At 39.1% G+C, this 26062-nt stretch overlaps 1 protein-coding gene across 10 annotated transcripts in view; it reads right to left on the bottom strand.

The window, feature by feature from the left end:
• Window positions 1–26062, bottom strand: part of LOC111266310 (secretin receptor) — a 166282-nt gene that overhangs the window by 120351 nt on the left and 19869 nt on the right. The window lies entirely within an intron of this gene.

Raw genomic sequence — 26062 nt, 5'->3', positions numbered from 1 at the left:
AGCTATTTACCAGTTCTGCGATAACCCTCAGTGGGCCTTAAACAGACAAGCACCTACGACATCCGATTGGTTTATGAGAGTTAGTTAGCACATAGGTCTGCGAGCATGTTTGTACTAACAATGGCCTCATCGAATTAAATAGTTGCATAGTAAAGTATATAAACATGATAGATTTAAAAGATGTTAAATGCATGTTGGAAGATGGTCGGAAGTGGTAGTTGTTGAGAAAGATTTTTAGTTCAGTTTGCTGCTGTGCTTTTCTTCAAGTATTTTTAACTTGTTTTAGGTAGCAAAATTTTATCGGTATCGCTTTAGTGTATAGGCGCTCGGACAATAAGAAGATGTTGCTTGGCATACCCGCCAATGGAACCAACTCCGAGACAATCACCCTAAGGCTAAATAAATTACACTTTACAATATTCCTATTTATCTACTCTTTCGTTTCGATATTCTCCGGATAAACTATCTTCCACGTAGCTGGTTACTTACAATTCGATAATGAGTTTTGATATATTAATTTCAGCGAGAGTCGACCTGTTCAAACTTATATAGACCGACATTTATCTACTGGGGCTATGTTATTAAACAAGCCAGATCAGAGTGGGTCGCACTCTTTGGATCGCTATATATCTGTCATTTTGGAATAACTTGTCTCAATAACAACACGTTGAGTTTTAAATTAGATAGTTGCTAAGGGCTCTTGCATTCAACGGACGTAGTACCGCGTACGTGCCCAAGTCAATAGCAAGGTGCTCAGCTTGCTAAATAAATAGCTCGTAACGTGTCATTCCGTACCGACATTTTGATAACAGTCATCAAGACTAAGGAGGATTTCTATAAGAGTGCCGACCATTTTACCGTATAAACGGTTCTAGAAAGCTATTTCGTAGGTACGAATTGTGTCTATTTTATCCAGTTCAAAACGACAACGGGTATTTGGCAAGGGACGCTTATTTGGCAGCTCGTCCTTCCTCAAACACTATTGCACGTATGGGTAGGCGAATTTTCCATATAAGAAATCCAGTTTTAACTATAAGTATAATCATTTTTGATTGGCATCGCCACATCAATATAAAATAAAAACTCTGCTACGTATGATCACTTAGGTTGGCACCGGTGACCAAACAAACATTGGCGAGGCGTAGAACGTGTGAAAACGAAAGAAGTATACATATGGTTCTATCTGATATTTCAGGAAAGTCTGATTATGCTGTAGACAAATTTCGATAGTAATTCGTAGGCTGTTGCTTGTGTTAGTTACAGTTATTATAGCAACAGGTTCAGACATAAAAAAAGGCTGTATTTTTATGTGTAAAGGCTTTATTTAGTTACGTTTTCCGACTGGCGTTAAGCATTGCTTGACACTTAATGATCATTTAATAATGCTTGTCGTGTAAGATATATCATTATCTATATAAGTGTCGAACGACCCTGTAAAATAAGCTCCCCGATATTACTGTGATGTATCATACCCCGTCGTATAAAACAAGGGGTAGTGACGGATTTACGCAAAAAGCTAAATTTATGCAACTCGCATCCAGTAGTTGAGTCAGAAATCTTTGTATTTATTTGATGACACTTGTAGTGACAAGTCCTTCATCAAGTTCCACGCGACTGTTAACGCACCTACATATAAACTGAACCGGAGAGAAGACCCAGTGAAGTTATTGACGAGGGAGGTGTTCGTTTACTGTTTTGCCCGCTGGCGCTCGTTGCCGATAGATTGAGCTGCTGTTATTTGTCCGAGGCCGACAGACTCAGCGTTCAGAATGAAAATTAGATACGTTAAGATAGATTAAAGATCACTCAATCAATAATGTTTGTGTAGAAGATATCATGTGGCACGTTTCGCTTGATCGAGCTTATTTAAGCCCACAGCAGTTAACTATATACAATATAAAACGGGCAGTTCTTAAAACAACATTCTGAAAACTAATTGGCGCTCATTGTTAGAAGTATACGATCTGTCCAAATATAATGAATACAGGCACTACACGAGCGACTTGCAAAAAAAAATTTCTTAACATCTAATGGTTATAGATAGCAACGAAAGTTGTTGCTCCGAGCAGAGTAGCACAAGTTCTAAGTTCTTGTAAGTTTAGCTGGTAACGTATTTGCCTGCTAATTCGCGTATTGAGGACACGGTATGGTCTGGATTCGAACCCGGGCCTAGACACACGGTTTGCTTCGTGCCAAAAGCCAGCCATATGATTGTTTGCCTGATAGTGATGCCGATCGTCAAACTCGAAACATAAAGGCGCAGATTAGGATATGCAGGAGAAAATGTTAGATGAAATAAACCGCGTAAAAGTTCGCGAGATAGTTCTAAAGACATACAATCGTTCATTGAGCCAAAATACGATGGGGTATCGATGCGAATTCTGGAGACAACGCGTTCGATATGGCCAACATAACAAAGGCAGCGTCTATGCATGGGTAGTTATCGTCAATGTGCTTCTACGCACATTTAAAGGATTGATATGGTAAAGAAGCTATGAAGTAGTTAAATCATGTTGGTATTTCGTTATCTGGTTTGATATCTGCGTGTCGCTCATCACCCGAATCAATCATTCAGCTTCCTCAACAGACTTAGCCTCGGCAACAGCTCTCCTGCCGGATGACTGAATAGAGTCCTCGACGTGCCCAAGTAATCGAGCACTTCGAGCATTCGCTGAACTCGTCATTGCAAAAATTACTTCCTTCTGTGTTTGCAGTAACTTCGGCTAGAGGGCGGACCACACTACGTGCTGCGATATGCAGAAAGTAACAAAAAATAATCTATTACGTTTTGTAAAACGTGATCCAAGCAACGAGGGGGGCTGAAATCTCAGACGGCGCTCGCCCTGTTATTGCCGCACTTTTCTTTTGCATCTCGTATTCTACGCATTTTGCTTTTAAGCTGATTGAATTCATTGCCTTACTCACAACGGATAAGTGGCACATCGCGAGCTGGTATAACTTTAGTCAATTGGACCCCATTAGTCCAAAAATGGTAAGCGTTTGCTACCCATGACATAGCTAACGAAGAGGGTCTACTATGTATTAAAGATGCATTTGTACAAGTAGTTCCGTCTCGACCGCCGTATTTACACAATGACTGAAAAGGTACTGACTTAGAACCCTCAAATCAGCTTTCCTATCTGTGGGGCAGAAAATAATTATCATCGTTTTGTAGATCAAGACGAATCTGGTTTCCATGTCCTTCGGTAGAGCAGTCTCAAGTTGCAAAAAAAATCACTTTAAATGGGAGCTATATGAAGACAGATGCGTTGTAAAGACTGACAATATCACTAGTAATACTGGGAACTTAGGGCGATACCTCTACTTTCGAGCGATTAAGCAAAACGTATTAGACTGGTACTGGAATACTCTGGATAACTTATGTCGTGACAATTTCCAACAACAGCAAAATCTTTATAAAACTAGGTATAGACTTTTAAAAAACAATTAGAGGGACAGATTGGAAAATTCGTTTGTTTCTACATATCAGTATGGATATCGTAAGGATCACGTATGTCACGACTCTGACGTAAGAGTCGTATGTAAAATGCGCGGCTCATTGCGTTACCTGATATCAGGAAAAGCCATTTTACATGATAAGATTATCACAGGACGATATCGAATGAAAGGACGCTTTAACAAAGAGTGCAGCCGCTGCTGTTGCAGTTAATAGAATTTACCCGGCAAACATAAGACGCAACAATGCAGCATGACGACATGACTTCGTAAAGCAAACCTCTTTTTGGTTTTTGGTTTGGCCGATTTTCCGAAACGTACCTATATATATATATATATATATATATATATAGATATATAACACTTATATATATATATATAAGTGTTAAACCGTGGCTGGCCTATTTGAAACTGCCCATAACATTCAAATGCTGATCAGAAGAAATAAAACATTAAATATTAATGTTATTTTTCTGTCCTGTTTTGGTTTGCGTCCGATGGCATCGTAGATACTACATATGATGTACGTACGCTCATGTATACGCGCTTTATACACATACACTTATCAGTGAGTGCTAAAACTGATTGGACGGCCAGTGAGTATTGCGCCTTATGCGCCTTCAGCCGTATACGTACCAACTGTTTGTGTCTCGTGCAATCCACGCGTTTCATTACAGGTACAAACGTACATCTGACCCATGTTATTCTTAGAGGCAGTCTAGGCAGAGCAATCACTAGCCGAGAACAGAGTTTCTGGTAACACCAACCACCTCGGGCTAATCCGATCAGGGCGTGTTACGAAAGCCCTAAGGCGTGCTTTATCTATTTGTTATTATTAGTTGAACATGTACAGTTAGATCTAGACAGCATTAGACCGGTGTTATGGCTTGTATTAGTTGCCTGCCCTTTCTAGCAGTAGCTGCGCTCTGTTTGCAACGAGTTACATTATATGCCTATGTAACCTTAACAATAGAATTTTATCATCATTTACAGAGATATGAAGTGCTTTTTAGCCAATAGTTACCGCCCTAGGCTAACGAGAACCGTACTTTGTACATCGACTACCTTGCACAGTGTACAAGTCGTCTCCGACGCTGGCAGTTAAGCCGGTATCATAATACTATAAATAGCGAAGTACATTTCTGTTTGGCTCGGTAAAAGATGCTAGGCTGTTGTAGCAATGATTTAGACGGTACGAATCAACCGTAGCATGGTATGCTACTGGAGCCTATACACAAAATAGTTGCATGCACAATTATAGAAATGATGGCTTTTCTGAACAAGTGGACGTAAATACTGAATAAATTTCTATACGAGTTTCAGATCCGAAAGGCTCGTTCTGAATTCTGCAGGTATTTCATCGAATTTCCTCTCTGCCGTTTCCGTTACCGCGTCTAATACTGCTGTCCTCTCAGATCTAAATATAGAATTTTAAGAATATGGTACGTCTAGCATTTTTTCGTAATTTCATTCACTGCAATGTAATAAACCAAGGTTAATTAAGCTAAGAGCATTTCACAGCTTGATTAACAGTACGCAAACAAGACATCTTTATTATATTATCAGTTGGCGAGGTACTTCAAAGTACAGGTGGACCGTGCACCGCACTTCGTTTGTCAGCATCACCTGTCGCCTTACGTCATCAGATATCTGCCTGGGTAACACCGTTCAAATGGCTACCATAAGCGTACTTAGTGATAGAACGTAAAGCAATCTCGTTACTTCTGCTGCATAGGTCACTCATTACTACAAGTTGCCAATGAAGGGTGAAAATTTTTGCCGGCGACCGTGTAACCGCATGTTTATCCATGTTTCTGGCAACCGCGTAATTACGATAGGCTACGTAGACGCTCAACTTAAGCGATTAAGTTAGGTATATTTCTTGCCCAATCCTTCCTTTTCATTTCGTTTAACAATCTTACTATTGCATATATAGTCTTTTACGTTCAGAAATTTCCCCAATGATTAAGGCTATGCCTACAACACAAATATATATCAGTTCTTTAATCCAGCTGGTATTGAAGGCCTTAACGTGTTGTCAAACGATGACGAGAGACTAATCACATCCGTCATGTTTACGTTATTAAAGCTTGTTTATATGTTTTACATTAGGCATCTATTCTAAATCATTACTAGGAACAGCGTACAGATATACTTCAAATGAAAAATGAAGATAGTAGTAGTGAAACTGCAAATCTACTGGTGACATCCCGTTAAGCGTTGAAAATACCTGATCAAGAATTAAAAAAGGTGCCGGTACCAATCATTTACAATCGATGCAATGGAATTGTTGCTTTCTAAAGATTTTCTGTTGTTTATCCATAATGCGTATATATAAGTGGTAAGCTTGCACTAATAACTCCCCAGATTCGGTAGCCGAAGTCACACGTCTCTGCCGATCGACACGCCGTCGCTCGCACATAACAGATCACGTATATTAGCAGAGGCAGAAGAGACGACTTAGTCTGGTTCAACGCAAGCATCGAAATTTAGAACTTGTATTTGTATGCATATTACAGTCCATCGTTTGGCCGTATGCGAACACGTTTTTTTTTGTTTTTTTTGTTTTTTTTTTAATCTACAATATAAATGTCCAAATTCACTTCTGACTAAAGAGGATCTATAACAAAGATTTGCACGTTGGCCTCGATTATGTGATACATTTACGTCGACTCTATTATATTTCAAGCATAACACACCTCGTATTTAGCAGGGAGTCATGTGAATCTTTGAATTAAAGTATGGGTAAGGTGAACTAGAAGTTATATTCCCTATCTTTCAGGCCAACGGCTTCCCACAAATAGAATTAGTCGGAACCAACAGGTTCGACCTGATCATTATCTATTCTAATCGTCGTGTTTGTTTCGTGGCTTAGTAAGACAATGTACGCACCCCTATTAAGAGTGTTCATTCCAGATGAAAGCCGGATAAAATTATGCAGAGTTTCCCCTCTGTCGATTTCAGTCGCCTGATATTCAGGCGATACTAGCCGAAAACAGGCTGCACCGGCGTTTGAGATGAGTCATGTGCAGAGCATTCCGGAAGACGAAGCTACAGAAAGACAGGCTTCGTTGCTAGGGTTATCTGTATCACTATTGATGTTTGTTGTAAAGGACACGGCGATAAGTGGCGCGTTGAAGGCACGCATACGAGTGAGTAACGATGCCCTCTTATCCTTTAAACTTCAGCGCAGCCTCAGCCACATTAAGTAGAATTTAATTTACTTGGAAGTTTACAACAACAGTCCAACCGAGCAAAGTTGGATCAAATCACTAGACCTGCTTTTTTAATTGTAGGAATATTCATTGCAACGGTAAACATATATAATTGATTAGCTTGTCACTTCGGGAGTGCAGGATTGCGATCGATTAACCTACTTAACGTTTTCATTAGCTAGCACCGTTCCAAGACCATAGTTTAAAAAATAAAAATTGTTTTTATGCATTTTATATTTTAAGCTTTAATCAGGCGGGGAAAGAAGCGCTGGTCAATATACACCCAGTGTTACTGCACCCTCTTATTCGTGGCTGTTCACGATTTCCATCACGTACAGAAGCTCTGTTGCCCGCCGTTTGGAGTTAACACGGCCCACTGTTGTCGTATAATTTATTTGCTTAAATAAACATTTCCGGTTTTTACATTTGATACTGCTGTTATGCATTGCCTAAGACGGCTGGCTGCAAATGCAGAACAATGTAAATCTGCGCGCAATGCAAAAATCTATACCACCTAAAATTTTCTAAAAATTAGCAAGCAAACCCATTACTATTGCATCATGGCGGATACACCATTTATATGCCTGTTCTCATCACACATTGCTATGCATCGGTTGAAAGTTAAATGTGCCCCTTAGAACAAAAGATACACAAACCCATCATAGAATTGCTACTGCGTTATGTTATTATTACTACCTATATATGATGCATTTGAACAAAGTAAATTGGCCTATCTATATTATCGTTTAATAATCTCTGATGTTGTTCTATGTAGCTATACACAACTCTTGTTAGGGCCGTTAGTTCATGCTAGTTTCGACAGAGTCTGTTTGTACATCTCCTAGACCTGGTCAAATTGACAGATAATCGTAGAAAGAAAAGATAGCGAGGATTTCGATAGATACAAATCAGGACTCACTATTAGCTTAACTATTAATACACATTAGCGTATGGGTACCGTACCTAGCAATTAGGATCACGGATATACCGCGCTAGAAGTAGGCTCGAGTAGGTTGTCTCGTGCAATGAATAGGACTTAATGTTTACGAAAGAAAACACACATATAATATGCTTTATAATTAGTAACATCATAATATAAGCAGTACAGATAAACATGCTTATAGGTTGCTGAACCAATTTAGCCAGTCACCAAACATATATTAATTAATAGGTATCCATCACCGATCGTGTATCACAGAAAAGGCTACTCTCTATTAGAAATAGAAAATGTTTATGACAGGCAGATACGATAACAAAACGAATTGGAAATAAATTGCACCCGGCTATAGGTTTTTAATCATCTAACAAGCCTCCAAAAGCATCAGTTCATTTTGACACCGTTTTAAAGCTAACTTAAACCGTTTTACTAATGTGATTCAGAAGAAAAATGGCGAACAAGTTAAACAGCGGAGTCGGTGATCCGATTACCGAGAAGTACAGCCGTGCCTATAACCCTTATTATTAAGTTGTACAAGGACACAAACCTGCGATACAAAAACAAAACGCTTTCTTTGCAAAAAAAGATGCTTTTGTTGTTGCCAACGCACCACTGTAATGCCGAAGGGATCATCTACCTAGACATAAAACATGAATGTCTTTTCTAGAAGTTAAACTTTGCGGGAGAGCGGTTGTGGGCCTTGTTGGCCGCCGACGGTTTGCGCATGTTTCAACGTAGAAGATAGCTGAGTTGGATTCCCTGTCGGTCCTACCTTTGCCTTCTCGGGCCCACGTCCGTTAAATCCACCCTCTTATCGTTTACTTCGAGTCTTCCCGCCTTCTTTCTCCGCCTTTTCCAATGATCCCCTTTCAAATGTTGACTTTTCTCACTTGTCCCTATAGAGATTTGGTGACGCCGCAGCTATTATATTCCAGTCCTGCGGAAGTTATAGTTGCTATTGTTGCTTCTGCCTCTTGTCGCTCACATTCTGTTCCTCAGCATCTCAGCGCCTTTAAGATTTCATTGCAGCAAAAAAAATTCGGGTATCCTTTGGAAGACTTTAGGAGCTCTATGCAGACGCAGTATTCGGATCGTAAGATTGCGTATGATTTACACGCCCTGAGCCCCTATCCTGAGCCGCTTGAAAATGAGCTGTAATTACGTATGCCTATAATCGATATAGTTTAATCGGACCCTGATTACGCGTGCTGTTTACACAGCCTGCGCGCCTCTCCTGGCTGCCCCTGGCGTAAGCTACATCTACGTATGTATATATTCTGTACCTTTTAATGTGATACTGATAATCATAAGCCCTCAAAGGTCGAGATCCCGTACACTATAAAATCTGTAGAAATTGAAATTTGTTTAAAGCGCTTGTTTAGAAAACTTGCTAAAATATGACGAAATAAACAAATAAAATTCTGAAACACATATACTGCTCTCCTGAAAAGATTTGTTTATCTCTATTGTTCTTTTTACTTGGACCCAAGTTGCAGCATTGCTCCTAGTTATTCCAAGACAGGGTTTTGAGAGAAACAATAAAGCTATTAAAGTTCGCCCATGCGATGTAGGCCAATTTTAATTAGTTTTTGAATAGCCAAATCTTCCCGCAGGCAAGAAAATATCCAATGTAGATGCTTAGCCGATTGCACAACCTCCCGAAGTACGCTGGGTCACCGGTGGACAAAATCGATGGAAGATTAGTGGACTGCTTTACGGCAAATAGAGTGAATTTTGTTGAAATCCTCAAAGTATCAAAAGCATTCATTAGCGTCCCAGCTACGTTAACCAGGTACGTGCAATATTATTTTATCATATTGATACATGTAACTTGCTTGTTTCTTGCTAGTTTGCGTATCGTTTTGTTTTCGGTCTAGAAAATCAGCCTGCGATTGGACTCTTTAAATGTTCCATCCAAGGCAACAAATGAAGTTCCTTCTGCCACAACTCAGACGGATCGACCTCTTACTGACGAGTACAGTTCAAGCCGAAAAATTTGCTTGGCTAGAAGGTCAACCATCAGGCGCGCCAGGCTCTGTCGGGAATACACTAAGCCAGGCTGAGGTAGATCAATGCACACATACACTGCGTACATGTAAAATATACTTCAGGGCAGGCACAGTTTTCTAGTATGCCCTTCGGTTTGCTAGTCCAGACAAGTCTCGTGTTGAGTTACCTTTTTTAATGCGTGTAAGGTCATTGGTAAAAGCAAAAATGTGAATCTTTCTTCGTTTACACTCACTGGCAGATCCTTGATCGTACGTCTACGTATGCGGATAATATGTCGACTAGGTCACCTTTGAGCCCATATATCGTAGATAAAATGGTTCGCAAGCGTACCTTAAGCAAACCATGCTATAGGTAAGGCAGATGTATAAATATGCTTTAATTAAGAATTAGGCCGAAGACAGGGACCATATCGGCTAGCGGTAACCGCTAGCTGGGTCCGAAGAAACGCTTATTTATTATTTATTTTGTTAGCCACTACACTCAGCCATTGTTACTGCACCTATGCAGTACAAGCGTATCTACCATGAGGTTACTGCCGTCGTACTCAGGATATCCTATCAGATTCGTATCCTACTCACCATATTTCCCGCCTGGTCCTTGGTGTAGACGCGGTCGTGTTTTTGTCTGTTCATAGTACGTCTCCAACATCTTCCCTCTATGGAATATTTACGGTCCAGACCTAGCGACTTTATACGGTATATAGTCGCTTCCATTCACCTAACCTTTTACTTGAATGTTGACGATCTGGCCTGGGATCGTGAGTTTCACGTCTGATGCCTGCTCCCATTTCCCACAACCAAGAGTTAAAAGGACAACTATCGACTGAATTATTATTTATTTTCATGGCCGTTACAATATGTCTCCATATTGTACGAGGGTGTGGCGCCCAAGATGGGATTTCGACGTATGCTTTCTAAATAAATAGAGATATTTCAAGGAAAGTTGCATACATGAGAGAAGTTATTCCTTACGATTGTAGTTATACAGTGTGTAGATCGCTGCTGTATCTGGTCAGTTCGATTACTAAACAACTCAGTAATCATTTTAAGACTATGCCTTCTTTGAGCCTCGAATAACTTTCTAATGATAACCGTATAAATAATATTGATAGGTATAAACTTGTTAAATTGTTGCATAAATACGCCACAAACGAAAAATTCTAACTGGAGTAAATGTTAGGCTGACAGCAGGAGAAAAAGCTTTCAAATGATTAACGGTTGCAACGTTGCTAGACAACAATTGGCTATTTTGCCTTTTTTTTTTTTTTTTTGCCAAAACAGTTATGATTTTCTGTATAAATATTTCAAAACTGGCAACTTGAAGTATTTTGGTCAATTTTGAGTCTCATAAACCAAAAGTCTATAGAGCATCTTCTGGTTTACCTCATGGAAATCCTCTTCGAACTTTTCAGAAGCCGCATAAAACTGGCAATAATGTACACCGTTGGATTCGGCTTAAAAAAAGGTAAGTTATTGATCATAATCGACGTTTGTTTACCACGTACAAATTGGACAGTCACTTCCGTTCGTGATGCCAAAACGATCCATTGTTTTCCACCACAATAAACTTGTGGCGTTGTCCTAGAAACAAAAAAAAAAACAGGCTTTTCTCATATATCAAAAATGCTCGATGAGCGGATCTCCGTCTCGACAAACAGCCTATCAAAGCTTGTCCCAATTCGGGTGCAATACATATGTATATATGCACAGAATGAGCCAAACCTCTTCTAACAGGTGGTAATAGAAGATACGCAAATGAATACAATAAAGAGTTGACATATCTGCGTAGCACACTTGTTATCAGTTAGATCGGGTATTTTTTGCAATAATATGCACACCTCCTATTGATTTAATAAGTGCGAGATGGAGACTCTCCATCACCAACAAACTTTCGACATCCCGTAATTATAGATATGGCATGCTTTCACTGAAGGAAATCGCAAAATGTTTATAGAAAATGAAGTATCAGTTTGAAAACGCATTATCGTTACCCATCACTGATACATGCACGTACCCTGTACATGATAGGTATGCATTATGGTTCTGTCTCCCGAAACGCCGTTGGCCCACTGTTAGAAACAGAACAATCGCTTAAGTACTATAACTATCATTATAGCAACGGGCAAGTGAAAACCCAACAACTAGGTTTGATTCCTGAAAGAATTAACGAGACGGATAGGGCTATTACCGATAACGTACAAAACAAAAACATTACGAAGTGTGTATGTCCTGACAGCTTTACTATTATATGAGATTGACTCAAACAAAAACAATTCTAGAAGAAGACAGAATCAAATTATTCATTAACGGAACATGGGTGCTAGTTCTGGCCACTTTAGGATAGATTGTGCCAAAGGGCTGACAAGTATTAAATGAGAATTGATCTCCTATTTGTTTGTCTTCCTATAGGACGGCTATAACTATTATTTGTTGAATACGATATTAACATCTACCGATACTCAATGTCTCTAAAGAGCAATCGGTGCTGCGATAGAAACAATATATATATATATATGTGTAGCTACATCCGTTAAGGTGCGACTCGCTTTAGACATCGTATTCTTATTCTGAATATCCAGCTAGATTCTCTAAAGAAAAAACATATAATCTATTTTAGAAAAAAAGATTATATTAATTTTCTGTCAGTTTCCAATAAGTTTTGTCGCTTTCAATCTTCTACTGCCCGAGCGGAGCGGCGTCTTTGGTACAATACGGTATGTTGGTGTTGAGAGGCGTCGACGTGCGCACTCCACTTTCGTCCTAAGTGAGAGTTTGTTCGGTGGAATAGAGCTGCTTACCGAACGCCTAGTTTGTTTTTAAAGTGATGATTGGTCGTATGCCACTCGTTAAAAACATTATTTGAAAGTTTCAACTTTTAGTTCTTCGGCGCACATAACATAAACGTGGCATCGAGAGCACTGACAGCTTTGCAGACTCATTTTCTCAGTTGTAGGGCTGAAGCGACGCGGAGCGTGTTGCGAAAGGCACATGGCCTGCAGTTATTTTCCATCTACAAGACGGAAAGCTGCCTTGGCGCGCTAATTCTTTCGACGTAGAAGTTACTGTCCCGTATGCGCCGATACCGTTCGTCGAGTTCATACGCGTTCGGCTGTGAGTTGTACTACAACTTATACAGTTTTCTTTCCGTTTTGCGGCAATGCTTGATTTGCGATTGCTCAAATAGCGATGCACACTAGATGGACCGGAACTATGCCAATTAACACAAAAAAAACACGATATTTGTGTGAAGCGAAAATACATAAGTCGATTTTTGCTTCATTTTATCCCTCACTCTTGAAAAGCTTGTAACCTAATTCGATCCGACAAATAGCCCTATGAGTGGAGTCGTTTCTTTCGTATGCATAAAGTACAATACTTTTAAGTCTAATGTGTTTTTGATTGTTTCATGCTTGATACTGTGTAGCATTTTTATAAAATTTGTCAATTCAATCTGTATCTTGGCCCAAACTGATTTTATAGCCCCAAACTAAGCATATACGTCACTAAAACGGCTTATATTTTTCATAAATATCTATACAGGCAACATAGAAATAAAGCATTCGTTGCAATGTTTAATCAAGTTTTTTTGATAAAATTTTTTAAAATTTTTTTCAAAAATACTGCCACCTACTACTTCGCATTTTTCTCATAGTGCGACATCCACTGTTGTGTAAATAATATGAGATGTTAAACATAATTTACGTATCGTTAGATATCTAAGATTTAAAAAATATTTTAAAATATTTTTTTTTTTTTTTTTTTTTTTTTCGCATAGTATAGTTGAACAAGACATATTAGATCAGCGTATTTGGAATCGCAATCAAACAATGGCCCAGATTATCACACGTAAATATCTACTATAGTGCAAACAAATGGGCTTGTGGTTGATCCATGTGTAGGATATTACGTTCTATGCTGTGCATCCTTCAATTGAAAGCCACCGTTGAGGCTCGAACGAGGCTGAGACTTTTGAGACAGGCTTTATTTTTAGTACGGTTTTTCCATTACGCTTTTCCCACAATTTAAATCTCTCAGGGATACGATGCATATATTGAGTAATCTTCTCGACTCGTAGAACAAAGGTTCTTGCATAATGACCTCCTGGCCAAGCGTAATGTTGAGCAAAGGTCCAGGAGTGTCTGCAGAGATGAAACTTCGCCTTTATCATAACATGTTATGTTCTAATATTTTAGTATTCCAGTGGATTCCAGTACGACGTTATGTTTCCGAGTTATTTTGGACGATCAAAAAATCTAAACATACATCCATGTCATTAAATACTAGGACATGCTATCGCTAATTCCTTAGCCTCTAAAGAGTACTTGAAGTTTCCAATGATGCACACTCTGAATTTTTTCGTAACTTAAGCACATTTGCTCACGGCAAAAATTAAACAGAGAGAAAACAGCTGAGAAAAAGGTCCATGGAGAAGAGATCTCTCTATATTGCGTATTAAAACACACAGCTCAACATAAGTACAAGGTTTTGGTTCAATCATTTGAATCGAGCAAAAGTGCGCGTCTTTTTTCTAACCTTACTACAGTAATTGATGTCTCGGAATTAGGATGTTTAGCGACATTATCTTTTGTGGGATTGCCCCAGCTCAGAATGAGAATTTGGGCTATTGTGTTATGTGTTACCTTATATGTTTTGATATGAGTCGAGCTGGGCTTTCTTCATATGCAAATATCACTGTTTCTTTTTTTTATAAATCGCAATATTAGGCTTCATAATACCCCCAACTATGTTCATAGATTGCAAAGGAAACGTGTTAGGCTACGCTTAGAAGACAGCCATGTACGGATTAAGCTGAAGCACGATAGTGAATACAATCCTAAACGCATATAAAATGATAGAAGAAGTAATTTTAAATTAAAAAGAAAAAAATTCCATTTTACAAATGCTACATAAAAACACTCAATTTTAAGTAAAATATACTTGTGTTAGTCAATTAAACGTCAGGCTGAAGGTGCGACACAAAGCGTCAGGTTTTGTGATAGCTACTTCTAACTTATTGCAAATAATTGATTTATTTCAAAATACTAAACTTGACCGTTTCGTTGACAAATAGGCACATTACGAACATTATAATACCTAGGGCTCAAATTGTACCTATTTTGAAATTCGAATATTTTATTATTTAGCCATCGGAACATTTAATAAATTAAGAAATAATATCGAGTGCTTCAGTACTATTGTTTGCATCACGTTAATCTTGGCCTATTAGGTGATTACAAATAAGGACAGTGAAGTCCAATGGTGCCTGTCGCTCGGATATAAAACAATATTCAAACTATATTAGATAATCGCGGTATTTGTCTAACTGAACCATAGATTGACTGATGCGACTTACTGCGTAGAATAAACTATCTAAGTATAGCGGTTGGATAAACGGGGTGGACGGCGCATATAATTGCCAAAGCATTGATAGCCCATCATGACAATAGCAACTACGGCGTGGAGCAAGCACAGTTGCCCGTTGCTGTCACAGTAATGCTGAGGGCCCTTCAAGAAACACAAATCCAGATTTGCCATGTTATTCTTTACCGTTAACGTCGATACCGTTCATCAATGGCCAGTTCGGTTGTTCTTTGTCTTGATTGTGCGCTGATGAGCATGTATATTTCAAGCTAAGAACAATTTCATTGGTGTATATATGTATATATATATATAAAGCTATCATAATCTTAGAAACTCAGAGAGTAATTGTCATATAAATAGATATTTATTACCTTTATCCATTAACAAGCTGTTCGCAGCTGTTGGAATTATTTAGGTCAATACTATCCGCAATAGCAAAGTTGATGATTCACCACCTTTACTGACAAAGGAACAATATAATAAGACAATTGTGGGGGCTATACGAGTAGCTCATACATTAAACAAAGGCGTAATTTGCATCAACAGGGTGATCAGAGGCTCGGAAGATGGATGAAGATGCCATTCTTCGAATGACTTTGTCCGACAACTATATATTGAGTCAGTTACGATATTTTCCATTCATAAGTATCCATTCCGTACCAATTTACACAGATGAAAGGTTCTTGTCGGTTTGAATGATGGCTTTATTCCATATAGTTTGAATTGGGAATCTGGAACGATCACCGAAATATCGCTAGGCAAATTCTTGAACGTCTTCTCAGTAGTGAGAGTCGAAACGCGTTACGAGAGTAGAAATCGACCACGCTAGCAGACTCCAATTAGATCTATGAGAAACCGTAAGGCCTTACTCCAATATTTGCTCACGTACTGCCACTGTGTGGCACGTACTAACCTGCTCCTATAAGCAATACGCCACCTAGTGGCCGTGCACAATTGTTTAGAATATTTGAAAAAACCCTTTTTTTTTTTTTAGTGGACATGCCCTTCCGTAGGAAATATAGCGGTACGATGTCCCCTTCACTAGATACAACACTCAAATCATAGTCACCACCTGTAGCTTTGGGATTTTCCACGACGACTGTCCTTCTGGGTCAATGATTGTTCCTGGTGTTGATTTTTGCGTAAATCGTAGCTATTCACGAAACGTTCGTACACAATTCGACTATAATTCAATGGTGTTATACGCTGAATTTAGCCTCGAGTCGACGAATCAAGAAGCCAAACGTACATGTATTTAGGTCGGTTTATTGAGGTCAGATTCTCTAGATTGGTTACAGGCGGTTTGTGACTTCGTTGTAGCAATATTAGCGAATCAACGCTTGTTCGTGAAGGCAAGCCTTCGTCAGCTTATAAAAGCCTCGGAATTGGTTGGAGCTGACAACAAGCATGACGCGAATAATCAGCAACGCTAGCGAGAACCGTCCAGCCAGGTACCCAATCAAGCGGAAATAGGTGTCTCTGTATTAAAAAGAATATACACAGTTTGGATTTCGCCGATATAACACGTATCTATTATATGAGCATAGTTGTTATTTCAGCAGTACTTGTCAGTATCCATATTCATGCTGCATGATAGGTATTTTGCAGCTTCACAGGATAAGGCAAATCTTTCGCGAGACGAATAGTACTGAATTTGGACCGCTAAGACATGACAGCCTATTCCGTAAGCATCGCTATATTAGAAGCAGTCTGAAAATGACTGACTATCAGTAATCTTTGCCACTAGCGCCTCTCGCTATTCCGTCACGAATCGTCCATCTATGCACAACATAGGCCATAGATCCCTGTAATCTATAGTCAATTTTCCTAACCTAAACCTAACCTAAAGAAACCTAAGCATGAGTGAACCGCGCGCGCACGCGTAGCGTGGCAGTGCTTTGACAACAAGGCACGTCGTATAACAGCAAACGTCTTGTCTACACTTAACCACCTGGTGCTTGAAAAGATTGAAAATAATGACGAATATACAAGAAAAAAAAGCTATGAACTTCTTTGTTACTTATTGTAGTTTTTTATAATGATAATAATACGATAGCCTGCAATACATACAAAGCTCGTCTGGAAGATCGTCTCTGCTTACTGATACATGGTGATTTAAGTTTACCCTGCATTCTATAGCAGTTAAGCTTAAAGGAATAAACGACTTCGCCCTCATCCCTGCCTTTATTGTTACGTTGTCCGTGTTGCCGTTATTGTCAGTAGATATAAGAGGCAGTTCTATTATTGCAGGTACTCGATCTTCTCATAGTATTCGCAGGCGTCTCCTGCACAAATAGTGCCTTATCTGTTTATGACTTCTTTTTCGAAGACGTTCTCAAGTTTGTACACAGGCCACGTGGACCTTTTAATCCGGCCAAAAGTTTTTCTTGACTTCTTGATCGTTACGAGTGGCTGTTCTACTTTGCCAAACGTAACAGTTGTAGAGGGCTGGATCTGGTGCCACTCATTGTCCACTGTCTCCTATGTGGCACTGTACAAAACGAAGGTCACTGCACTTCGTATGAACACAAACTACATTAAATCTATAAACAGGCGCCTTCATCGGCAAGCGTCCGCATGCAATTGACAAGCCTCTATCGGGCTAATGAATTTATAAAATCTCCTACAGTTCGTTCTAGCGTGTTGTTGTGGGTTATGATCATAGCCCTTCTTTCAAGCTCCGATACACTGTGACGCCGGCAGGTGCGTGACAGCCCTTCAGGTACTGTTTCACGCCTTAAATAAGGGAGCTAGATATCACTGTTTTCGTAACATGAACTAGATCGTTCTAATCTATGAACTATCTTAATCATTTTCTTGTTTCATTACAGCAAAGGTGCCTCGAACAATTCAAATCAGGTAAGACGTATCTAAAATGTCCTACTCCAATACAACACCCTTTTTCGTTGTTGAAGTTATATCAGCTTCAAGGCTTGAATAGTGCGTGTCAAAAATTGTATTAGTTCAAATATTGAAAGCCTTATTATGTACACTGAGCGACGGATAAACATAAAGCACTGTGCAAAAAGGCTACTTCTACGTTGACGAAGATCGAATGAACGGATAATTAGTTTTGCTTTTGCCAAAACTACTATTTCGCGTTAAATTCATTTGTTGATAAACTTTATTCTCTCGAAATCCCTGAAGTAGCAATATAGGTTGAAGTCGACTTAAACTCTTTTGTACGAAAAGCATCTAAACACATCTTTTTTACATTTGTTGTTTAGTTTACTTACTTATTTAAAGTAGTGTTTACGTTAAGGATCTCTGCAAGCTGTTTGGCCAGATTGCGAAAAACATGAAGAGGACAAAGCAAGTCGTCTAGATCGAAGAGCTACGAAACAAGCACGGGAGTTTTGAACTCTATAGTTTTGATTGTGTCACGATATCAATAATGGCGTTTTAGAATTGAAGCACGCATCCCGCCTGGCTAGGCTACCTAGGATTGACGAGAAGTATCTGAAGGTACTTTTGAAGGGAGATGGACGGCAAGCGATCGTGCTAGGATATGCACAGCAGTCATATAACTATTGACTGTCATTTTAGATCTATGAAGCCCGTTATCTATTTCGAAATAAACTTCACTGTCTGAATATCGATATATAAGACAAAGAATGAGGATAAATTGTATGGAAAATTCTACCTGTGAAATCGGAAGGCTTAGCCAATTTGTCAGAGGTTCAAATTCGCTCTCGAGTACCCTTCCGCTCTCATAGTTCTGTGGAAAAAATCGCTTTGTAGAACGATTTACTTAGAGAACCATATATCAAGTCCTCTATACTGTACACAAAAGCTTTCGCGTGTTCAGTCGTACGTAAAGAGTCCAAAGACTATTTTGGGTGTACGCCCAACATTGATTCTAAACAAGCGAAACAACAGTCAGTTAGTTTTGTCTTCATGACGCTTTCATCCAGTTGTAGATGTTGAACTTCACAAAAGTTCTCTGCCTAACTGCCTATTGTTGTTTTAATTATCACCAGCCGAGTTGTTTGTGTTCTGCCCCTTCTTAGACAATGGATGACTTAGCCGCTATTGGTAGCGAAAAGATATTATATAACAGCCAAATATAGCGACGACGAAATATCATCTGTAACGCCTACTTTAAAACCTAACTTGGGCACAAACTGAACCATACCCCAATAAAGACTTTATATCAGCTGACAGCTATAGAAGAGCAAAAGTCGTACAATTGTTTACGGGAAGTACTTCAAATTTAGTAAGCTATTATAGCAAAAAAAAAGGCTATTATTAAAAAAAAAAAAAGAGTAATTTCAAAAGCTAGGAAGTGGTATATATTATTGTTCTCTTAAAATTTGCCACTAATGGCATCTGCTATAATTCTTAGTTCAGAATTACAAAAGTAAATCGAAATAAATTCTCATAGTTTACGGGACATTTGACTTAGATTGGTTGCTTACCATTAGACTACTTGTAAGAAGAAGGCCTTACATGGTCGTGTAGTTTAAAATATATAGGTTACTACTCCGCTCAGCCTGTCCGTGTGCGCGCACGAATTAGGAAGACTAGGTATCAAATAGGACATACATGCGTGGCACTGTATATCTTTATAGAAAATGTTAGCAGAATATAACTTTCAATCCTGGTCAACGTCGTAACATCGTTGAGTCCCGTGCGCTCAATAACAGCTGTCCATTATCTGGTGGCTTGTATGGGCTAAGTTAATGCCTGATCTTGACGTATAAACATCTATTCTGTACTCACCATCATATTACCTACCCGCCCCCTAGACCTTCATTTTTACAACCACGGAAAACAAATTGCTGTTGAATGTCCCAGAACGTATTCCGGAAACTATATTCCTCAATAGCCGGACAAGACCGCTGAGCGAATATTGATGGACCCGTGTTGCCATCATTCGGCAGGACAGTACCTCATATAGACAAATTAGGTTTAGTACCTGGTTAGTTTTGGGATGCCTGATGATCGTCGTCAGCTCAATTAGGGTCTGTAAACATCTTCAGAGGACGTTTATCAAATTCAAATCAAAAATCAAAATCAAAAAAGAAAATCTAGCATAGGTTAAATGTGAAAATAAATTCATTTTGGTTGTCTATGTTGGCATAGCTGTCAGCTTTTGGGGATGGCTTTAATTCAGCTAGTACGAGGCTGTGTGAACGAAGCATAACTTTCGCGCCGGTGTAGTATCTGCTTTCGCACCGCATTCTGTTATTACGTAACTATGCTCGTGCGGACTTACCTGGAATATAGATAGATCTATAGCTAGAAATTTACCCGTATAGTACACCCGTCAACACATACATATAAAAAAATAGTATTAAAACATTGCAGTAGACGAATATATTGTTGTTTAACTTAACGTCGATAGAAAAGTTGGCATCTATATTTTGTACAAAAATATACGCATGGAAGGTTTTCCGAACGACATAATAAAAATAATAGCACTGCCATTATAATTCAATAAACAATTGACGCCGACACTTAAATCACGCATCGTTTACGCTATAGAAATGAAAAAGCCTCTGCAAATATAGAAGTCAACTTGTATGAGTTAGGTGACAAAACTACACAGAACCTATGGGCTTCAATATTTCTCTATCCTCTTATCAGTTCAGTCGTTAATTAAGAATACTAGTACACGCTTCAATCTGATGGCGACACTCCGTTATTTGTGTTCTTTAAAACAATATAGACAATTGCTGAGACATGGTGCTGACCTGCACCAGCTTGTGCTTTGTCAAATGTCTCAGATAAATCATATTATAAGCAATTAAAATTAAATACCAGCTCTATGTACCAGTCGTGGGGCCTTACCGGCCATCATAGAAAAATCTTTTTTGAGGATTCAAGTACACAATGTGATGATGGCAGAAATAGTGACAAAGATAATGGCTAACAAATTCTTTAAAAAACCCTTCCATACATTTTGTGTAAAACAGCCTTCGCTATTTTTTGTTTTGGTACCGAGTTGTATCGGTTTTTTTAAATTTTTTTTAGCAGGAAGTTGATGATGTTCTGTAACTTGCTGACGTATCACTCGTTCTGTACAGTAAAGAGTTACTAAGAACTTCACTTTCACCGTATTAAGTATCGTTGATTTGTTCTAGCTAAAGATTGATTGTAATTTTTGTCGTAGTGAGTAAAAGTAGCATTTTTACTTCCTTCATTTTTGAGTACTAGTCTTTGAACGATCTATTAGTTCGTATTCGTCGCTATTTCATATAACAGACTTTAAACTTACTGTTTTTTGATTCACTTCATTATTTTTGTGTTTTTGTTTTTTAGTATAACATTAGTTTTATTTTGCATTCTTTAAGATACTCTATTATAATTTTCTCCTCTTAGTTTTTTGTGGCAATCTTAGATTTCGCTACCTGTCTGTCAAAATAGGCTCATGTTGCTTAATTAGATTTATTCTATTAACTATACTAGCTCCTTTATTTGTGTACCCAAAAAGTTTTTTAGAGTTGTTAGACAAAAGCCGAAGCGAGCTTGGAACTCGGGAGAAGGCCATCTTATACCAATTTATCAATATACTTTTTGACCCGCTGACATTTCAAATCCTCGTAGTGATATAAACAGAACAAGGAATAACGTAAAGGTTTTAAAATTGGTAAGCGTGCGGGCACAAACGCTGCCGCAACAAGACGCCTTTCAATAATTGCTTTACTATCTTAGTCAACATTAGGTAAGTTGAGGTTTCTAAAATTGCTATGGAAGCTGCGCTGAAAAACGAGTCAGAAACGGCTTAGTCCCTGCGAATGCCATTGTTAGAATAAATAAAATACAAAAACAACAAAAGAACTTCTCGGGCGTCACGCCTAGCTGCAGATCACTTTCAATGGATTTCATAGATGCCTGGATAGTACACAAGCAGGACTCGTTGAGCCTTTGTTATGAGTATCAAGATCTTCCTACCTATTGACTTCTGTCAGAGATACATGTTGTGATTATTTGGAGCAGTTCCCGATCATGAATTGAACCATCTAGTCATGTTCCCGAGATCATGGGCACTATACCAAAGCCGTTTAATACGTAAGGGGCAAACACCCTGTCTCTGTAGATAAAGTGGATCTTATAGAGATATTTAGGGCGATTTGAGGAGGCAGGAAAAGGCTAACCGAGAGTGAACACAATACTTATGGCGGAGTCCCATTTGTTGATTCTCATAGGTCTGATTCCGTACGTGCACCTGACCGAAACAATCAGTTGTTTCGTACTCGTAATCAGACGTACGAGACAGTTCCTGTGGGTACGTCCACAGCGCGCGACTATACATAAGGAAGTGACGCCAAACACACCGAACGAACACCGACATTTAACAGGTATGATGCCCGAAACTGGTTAAGAATTAAAGCAGCTGGCGCAGTGTCGAGCTACTTGACAACCTTCGCGTTACACTCATCTAGCCGGTGGCACGGAATCAGCTTATTGACTTCAATGGGTGGAATAGAACAAACAGCGATACGAATATAGAGATTAGATCCGATCTAAGAGGGCGGATTCATTTAGATGACCATCGCTGGTCTTTTCCACCCCAAGCTCCGCACCCTCGTGAAGTAATTAACGCCGCCATGAAGCATAATGAGCTGCTTATATGATTAGGTTTTTTATTATTATTAACTACGCATGCGGCCGTCTTTGCTCGATAAGCAAGCAGATCGACCTAATTTGCTATCTATTTCAGTTGGGAGTTCGGCCTTCAAATGGTACACGTCGGAAGAGCCGAGCACCACAGTTGTCTCAAATGAGAGCTGTGCTAAGAAAATTTGCGCAGTACGCTTTATTATGCAGATCACTCATTCTTCACTTAAGCGTAAATAGTCGTTTAATAGCAAAACAAAAAGTCACGTCAAAAGATCTATCATTCCCAATGAGACCAATCTTAGGTGCATCACTTACATTTTCGCTTGCGTACTTAGTCACAAGCGGTGCGACCCCCCTGAATTTAGCTATTTTTTTTATATAATTCCTCAACACGACCTGCAATATCTCAGTTTAGCGATCTTCTCTAAAATTAAGCAATTGATTTTAATGTTGTAGGAGGACTTTTGCCTAATGTAGGCGGCATTTAATGACGCAGAGAATGACGTATCGCATTGACTGCATGTAGACGAAAAGTTCAAGTACGTTTCAGTAAGGCGCCATACCAATTCTCTTCAGTGTTGCGAAGATTGCATCAAAATATCGTTGACAACAGTCGCGTCGCAGGGATCCAATACGGATTAACTTTTTCAGGAATCGTTATTTTGGCTCCGCACATAGACTTCTTCGTTCAAAATGCCATCATTTAGAAGGGATGCTATAGCACGCGAAGGTTGCCGACGCCGTAACTCAATGCAACTGCAAATAAACACTGCGACAAGTTCAAGTTAAAAATACATCAAAATCAATCGAAATTGGCCTCTTCGAATTGATAGCAGTTTTCGAGAAATCCAGTTACTGGAACTAGATTCGAAGAGATCACACAACTAGCGGACAACCGTTCAATTTGCCTGGTGGGCGGACAGGAGTATTGAAAAATAAGTAGTATGCATACATGGTCAAGATCTAGCAATCTTCAGTTTACTCTAACTAAGCTTGGAGTACTCTAAGCCGCAGAGAGGATAAAGACACTACTAAATACGCAATTATAAAGGTGTATACGGATTTTGCAAATAGGCAAGTTGGCTGTGTCACTTTCGGCTACCAGCATTAGTCGATATACGTCGAATAAGTGATCCGACGGTAATAACCGAGTTCCTACTGGAACAACAAATGTTATTTGTATTGTATAACTCGATCGGCTAGACTATATCTGCATTGGATCATGGTTAGCCAGACAATGTTTTCCGACAAAGTATATGCCTTTTATTACACATGTCCTTCTTTCTACAAAGCAAATAATGTGCTACCGTGACAGCCACCATCTGGCGATAGTCGTCTACCGGTCACGCAATTAAACAACGGTGCTATTATTTAGTAAAGTCGTATCCCATACGTCATAAAAAACATACTCAAGTCTAATCTATTGCCACCGTTCGTAAAGGTCAGTTGGTCAGTTATCTTTGTGGCTACATACAACAACGGCTGTATAACACCAGCTCGTACGAAAGCTGAAATGACATTAGGAGACGCTGTATTTGATCCTGTAGTCTGAAATGGTACAACGTCTTCCTTTCGTAGCCTTAAATAATCGACCATGATAGCATGTTTCATACTAGATTCTGTATATCTCGCCCTATGACATGAACGCTACAGTCGTATTATTAGACACATACGTTATTACCTTACGGTGAAATATTCTTCCACGTTGTTGCCCCCGCTCATATTAGTTATGAGATAAAATTCTCGCAACTCGAGATAAAGGCTGGGCGCGGTGGATGTCAACTGTTCCACTGCTGGAAGCGCGGATGATCAAAAGCGACTTCGCAGTAGGATGAACCTAAGAAATAAAATAGTAGTTTTGATGTAATCAGCGGGTTTCAGCGAAGTATCAAGCCAACGACTTCATGGCCGCGATTCCGTCACGCCATTTACCACCCGACTACGACAATGACACTGCCTTCATAGGGTCCCCCACTTCATAAATCATTTCCGCATGCGACTAAAAATTACTCCTCTGTATCTAATCTTTCTCATTTGTACGGAACCTGATTTCAAGAGCCTCATGGAAAGATTAACAAATGGTAGTGGGTTTGGCGTTGATTATCAGAATAATGTTTTCGAAATAGGATTTCCTTATCTGAGAAGCCAACATAGTAAGGGGCAAGGATGCTGGTAATCGTCAAATATGCATTTCATTCAGTAGCATTTGGCGCACCAGTGCTTTGCCACGGTTGTCGTTGTCGTTAGTTCACGTATATTTTAAACAAAACTTCAAAGGCAAACGTAGTTAAACTTACTTTTAAACAATAAACTTTAATTTTCTGAGTACAGTATCCTATCAAGAAATCTTGTGCTGTGAATCAGTAATTGTACGGCTTATACTACAATTCGGATTATTGACAACTTATTGTGTGTAAGATTCAACGAAGATCATATAGAATACTGGGTTTCTAGATAAAATATTAAAGGAACAGTTCTAAACTTAGTAATAACATAAAGAGGTGTCATAATATGATCGGTTCATAAACGTTTTTCATTTTCATTCAGACATTACAATTATGTAGTGAATAATTTTTATTTTGCGTTTTAAACAAAGAGGAAGGGGCGTTGTCAACAGCTCGTTCAGAACGCTGGAGATCATCGCCCATCGGCGTACTTGCAACAGTCATCTGGCCTCCCAGTATTCGACCAAAGGCATTTCGAGGCGAAGGAGTTTGCCCTATCTTGTATAAGGTTATACGACGGAAAATACAAAACCGTAGAGGCGTTATATGTATTTCATCAACAATTTTGTTGTAGAAGCGAATGAGAAAGACATCTAGCATTTATGAAGCATGTTTTGGATTTTGCTGGAACAGAAGAAGTGCAGTCGAATCTAACTGCTAAACGTACCACCGTACGGGGCTCATTTAGTATACAGCCATTAGCGACAATTATTTAAATTACTGACACGGTCTAATAATAAAGATTTGTAATCCATATTTACTAAGCTTTTTCCTAAGAATCTGTATTTGACTAAATGGAACAATTTTTTTTCCTTTGAATCGTATACATTGCATGTAGGTCAGAAGATGGGTCTCCGTCTACCATCGACAGATATCTTATATCAATATATCATTTGTCCAGTAGTAGGCATACGCTTCCCAAGGAAAAGCGTTTCCTTCTGAACTTATCAACTTCCTTTCATTGTCTTTTACTTGACCCACCTATGTCATAAGCGTACTTTTAATTGATATATATGACTTCATAGGACAACTTGTAATAGAATGCTTCAAAAGGAGATGATGATTCTTTAATAGTCCTCCAGTCTTGTACGTTAAAACACGCCACCATCTTACCCGATACCAGATGCCAGCACTGCGTGTCGGCTTGATTCTCGGACGCAATCAGATAGATGACGATATGTAGCGTCTGATCTGGTTAACTCAACTAGTTATTGCTAGAGGCACAACGCATATTTCCACTTTTTTGATTAGGGATGGAAGCTTCACGCGCTTAGTCAAAATGAAGTGCACTGC

Source organism: Varroa jacobsoni, unplaced genomic scaffold (assembly GCF_002532875.2).
Source record: "Varroa jacobsoni isolate VJ856 unplaced genomic scaffold, vjacob_1.0 scaffold_1070, whole genome shotgun sequence".
Classification (NCBI taxonomy): Eukaryota; Metazoa; Arthropoda; class Arachnida; order Mesostigmata; family Varroidae; genus Varroa; species Varroa jacobsoni.
Note: the sequence above shows the minus strand (reverse complement) of the source record. Positions and strands in the feature narration are given on the sequence as shown.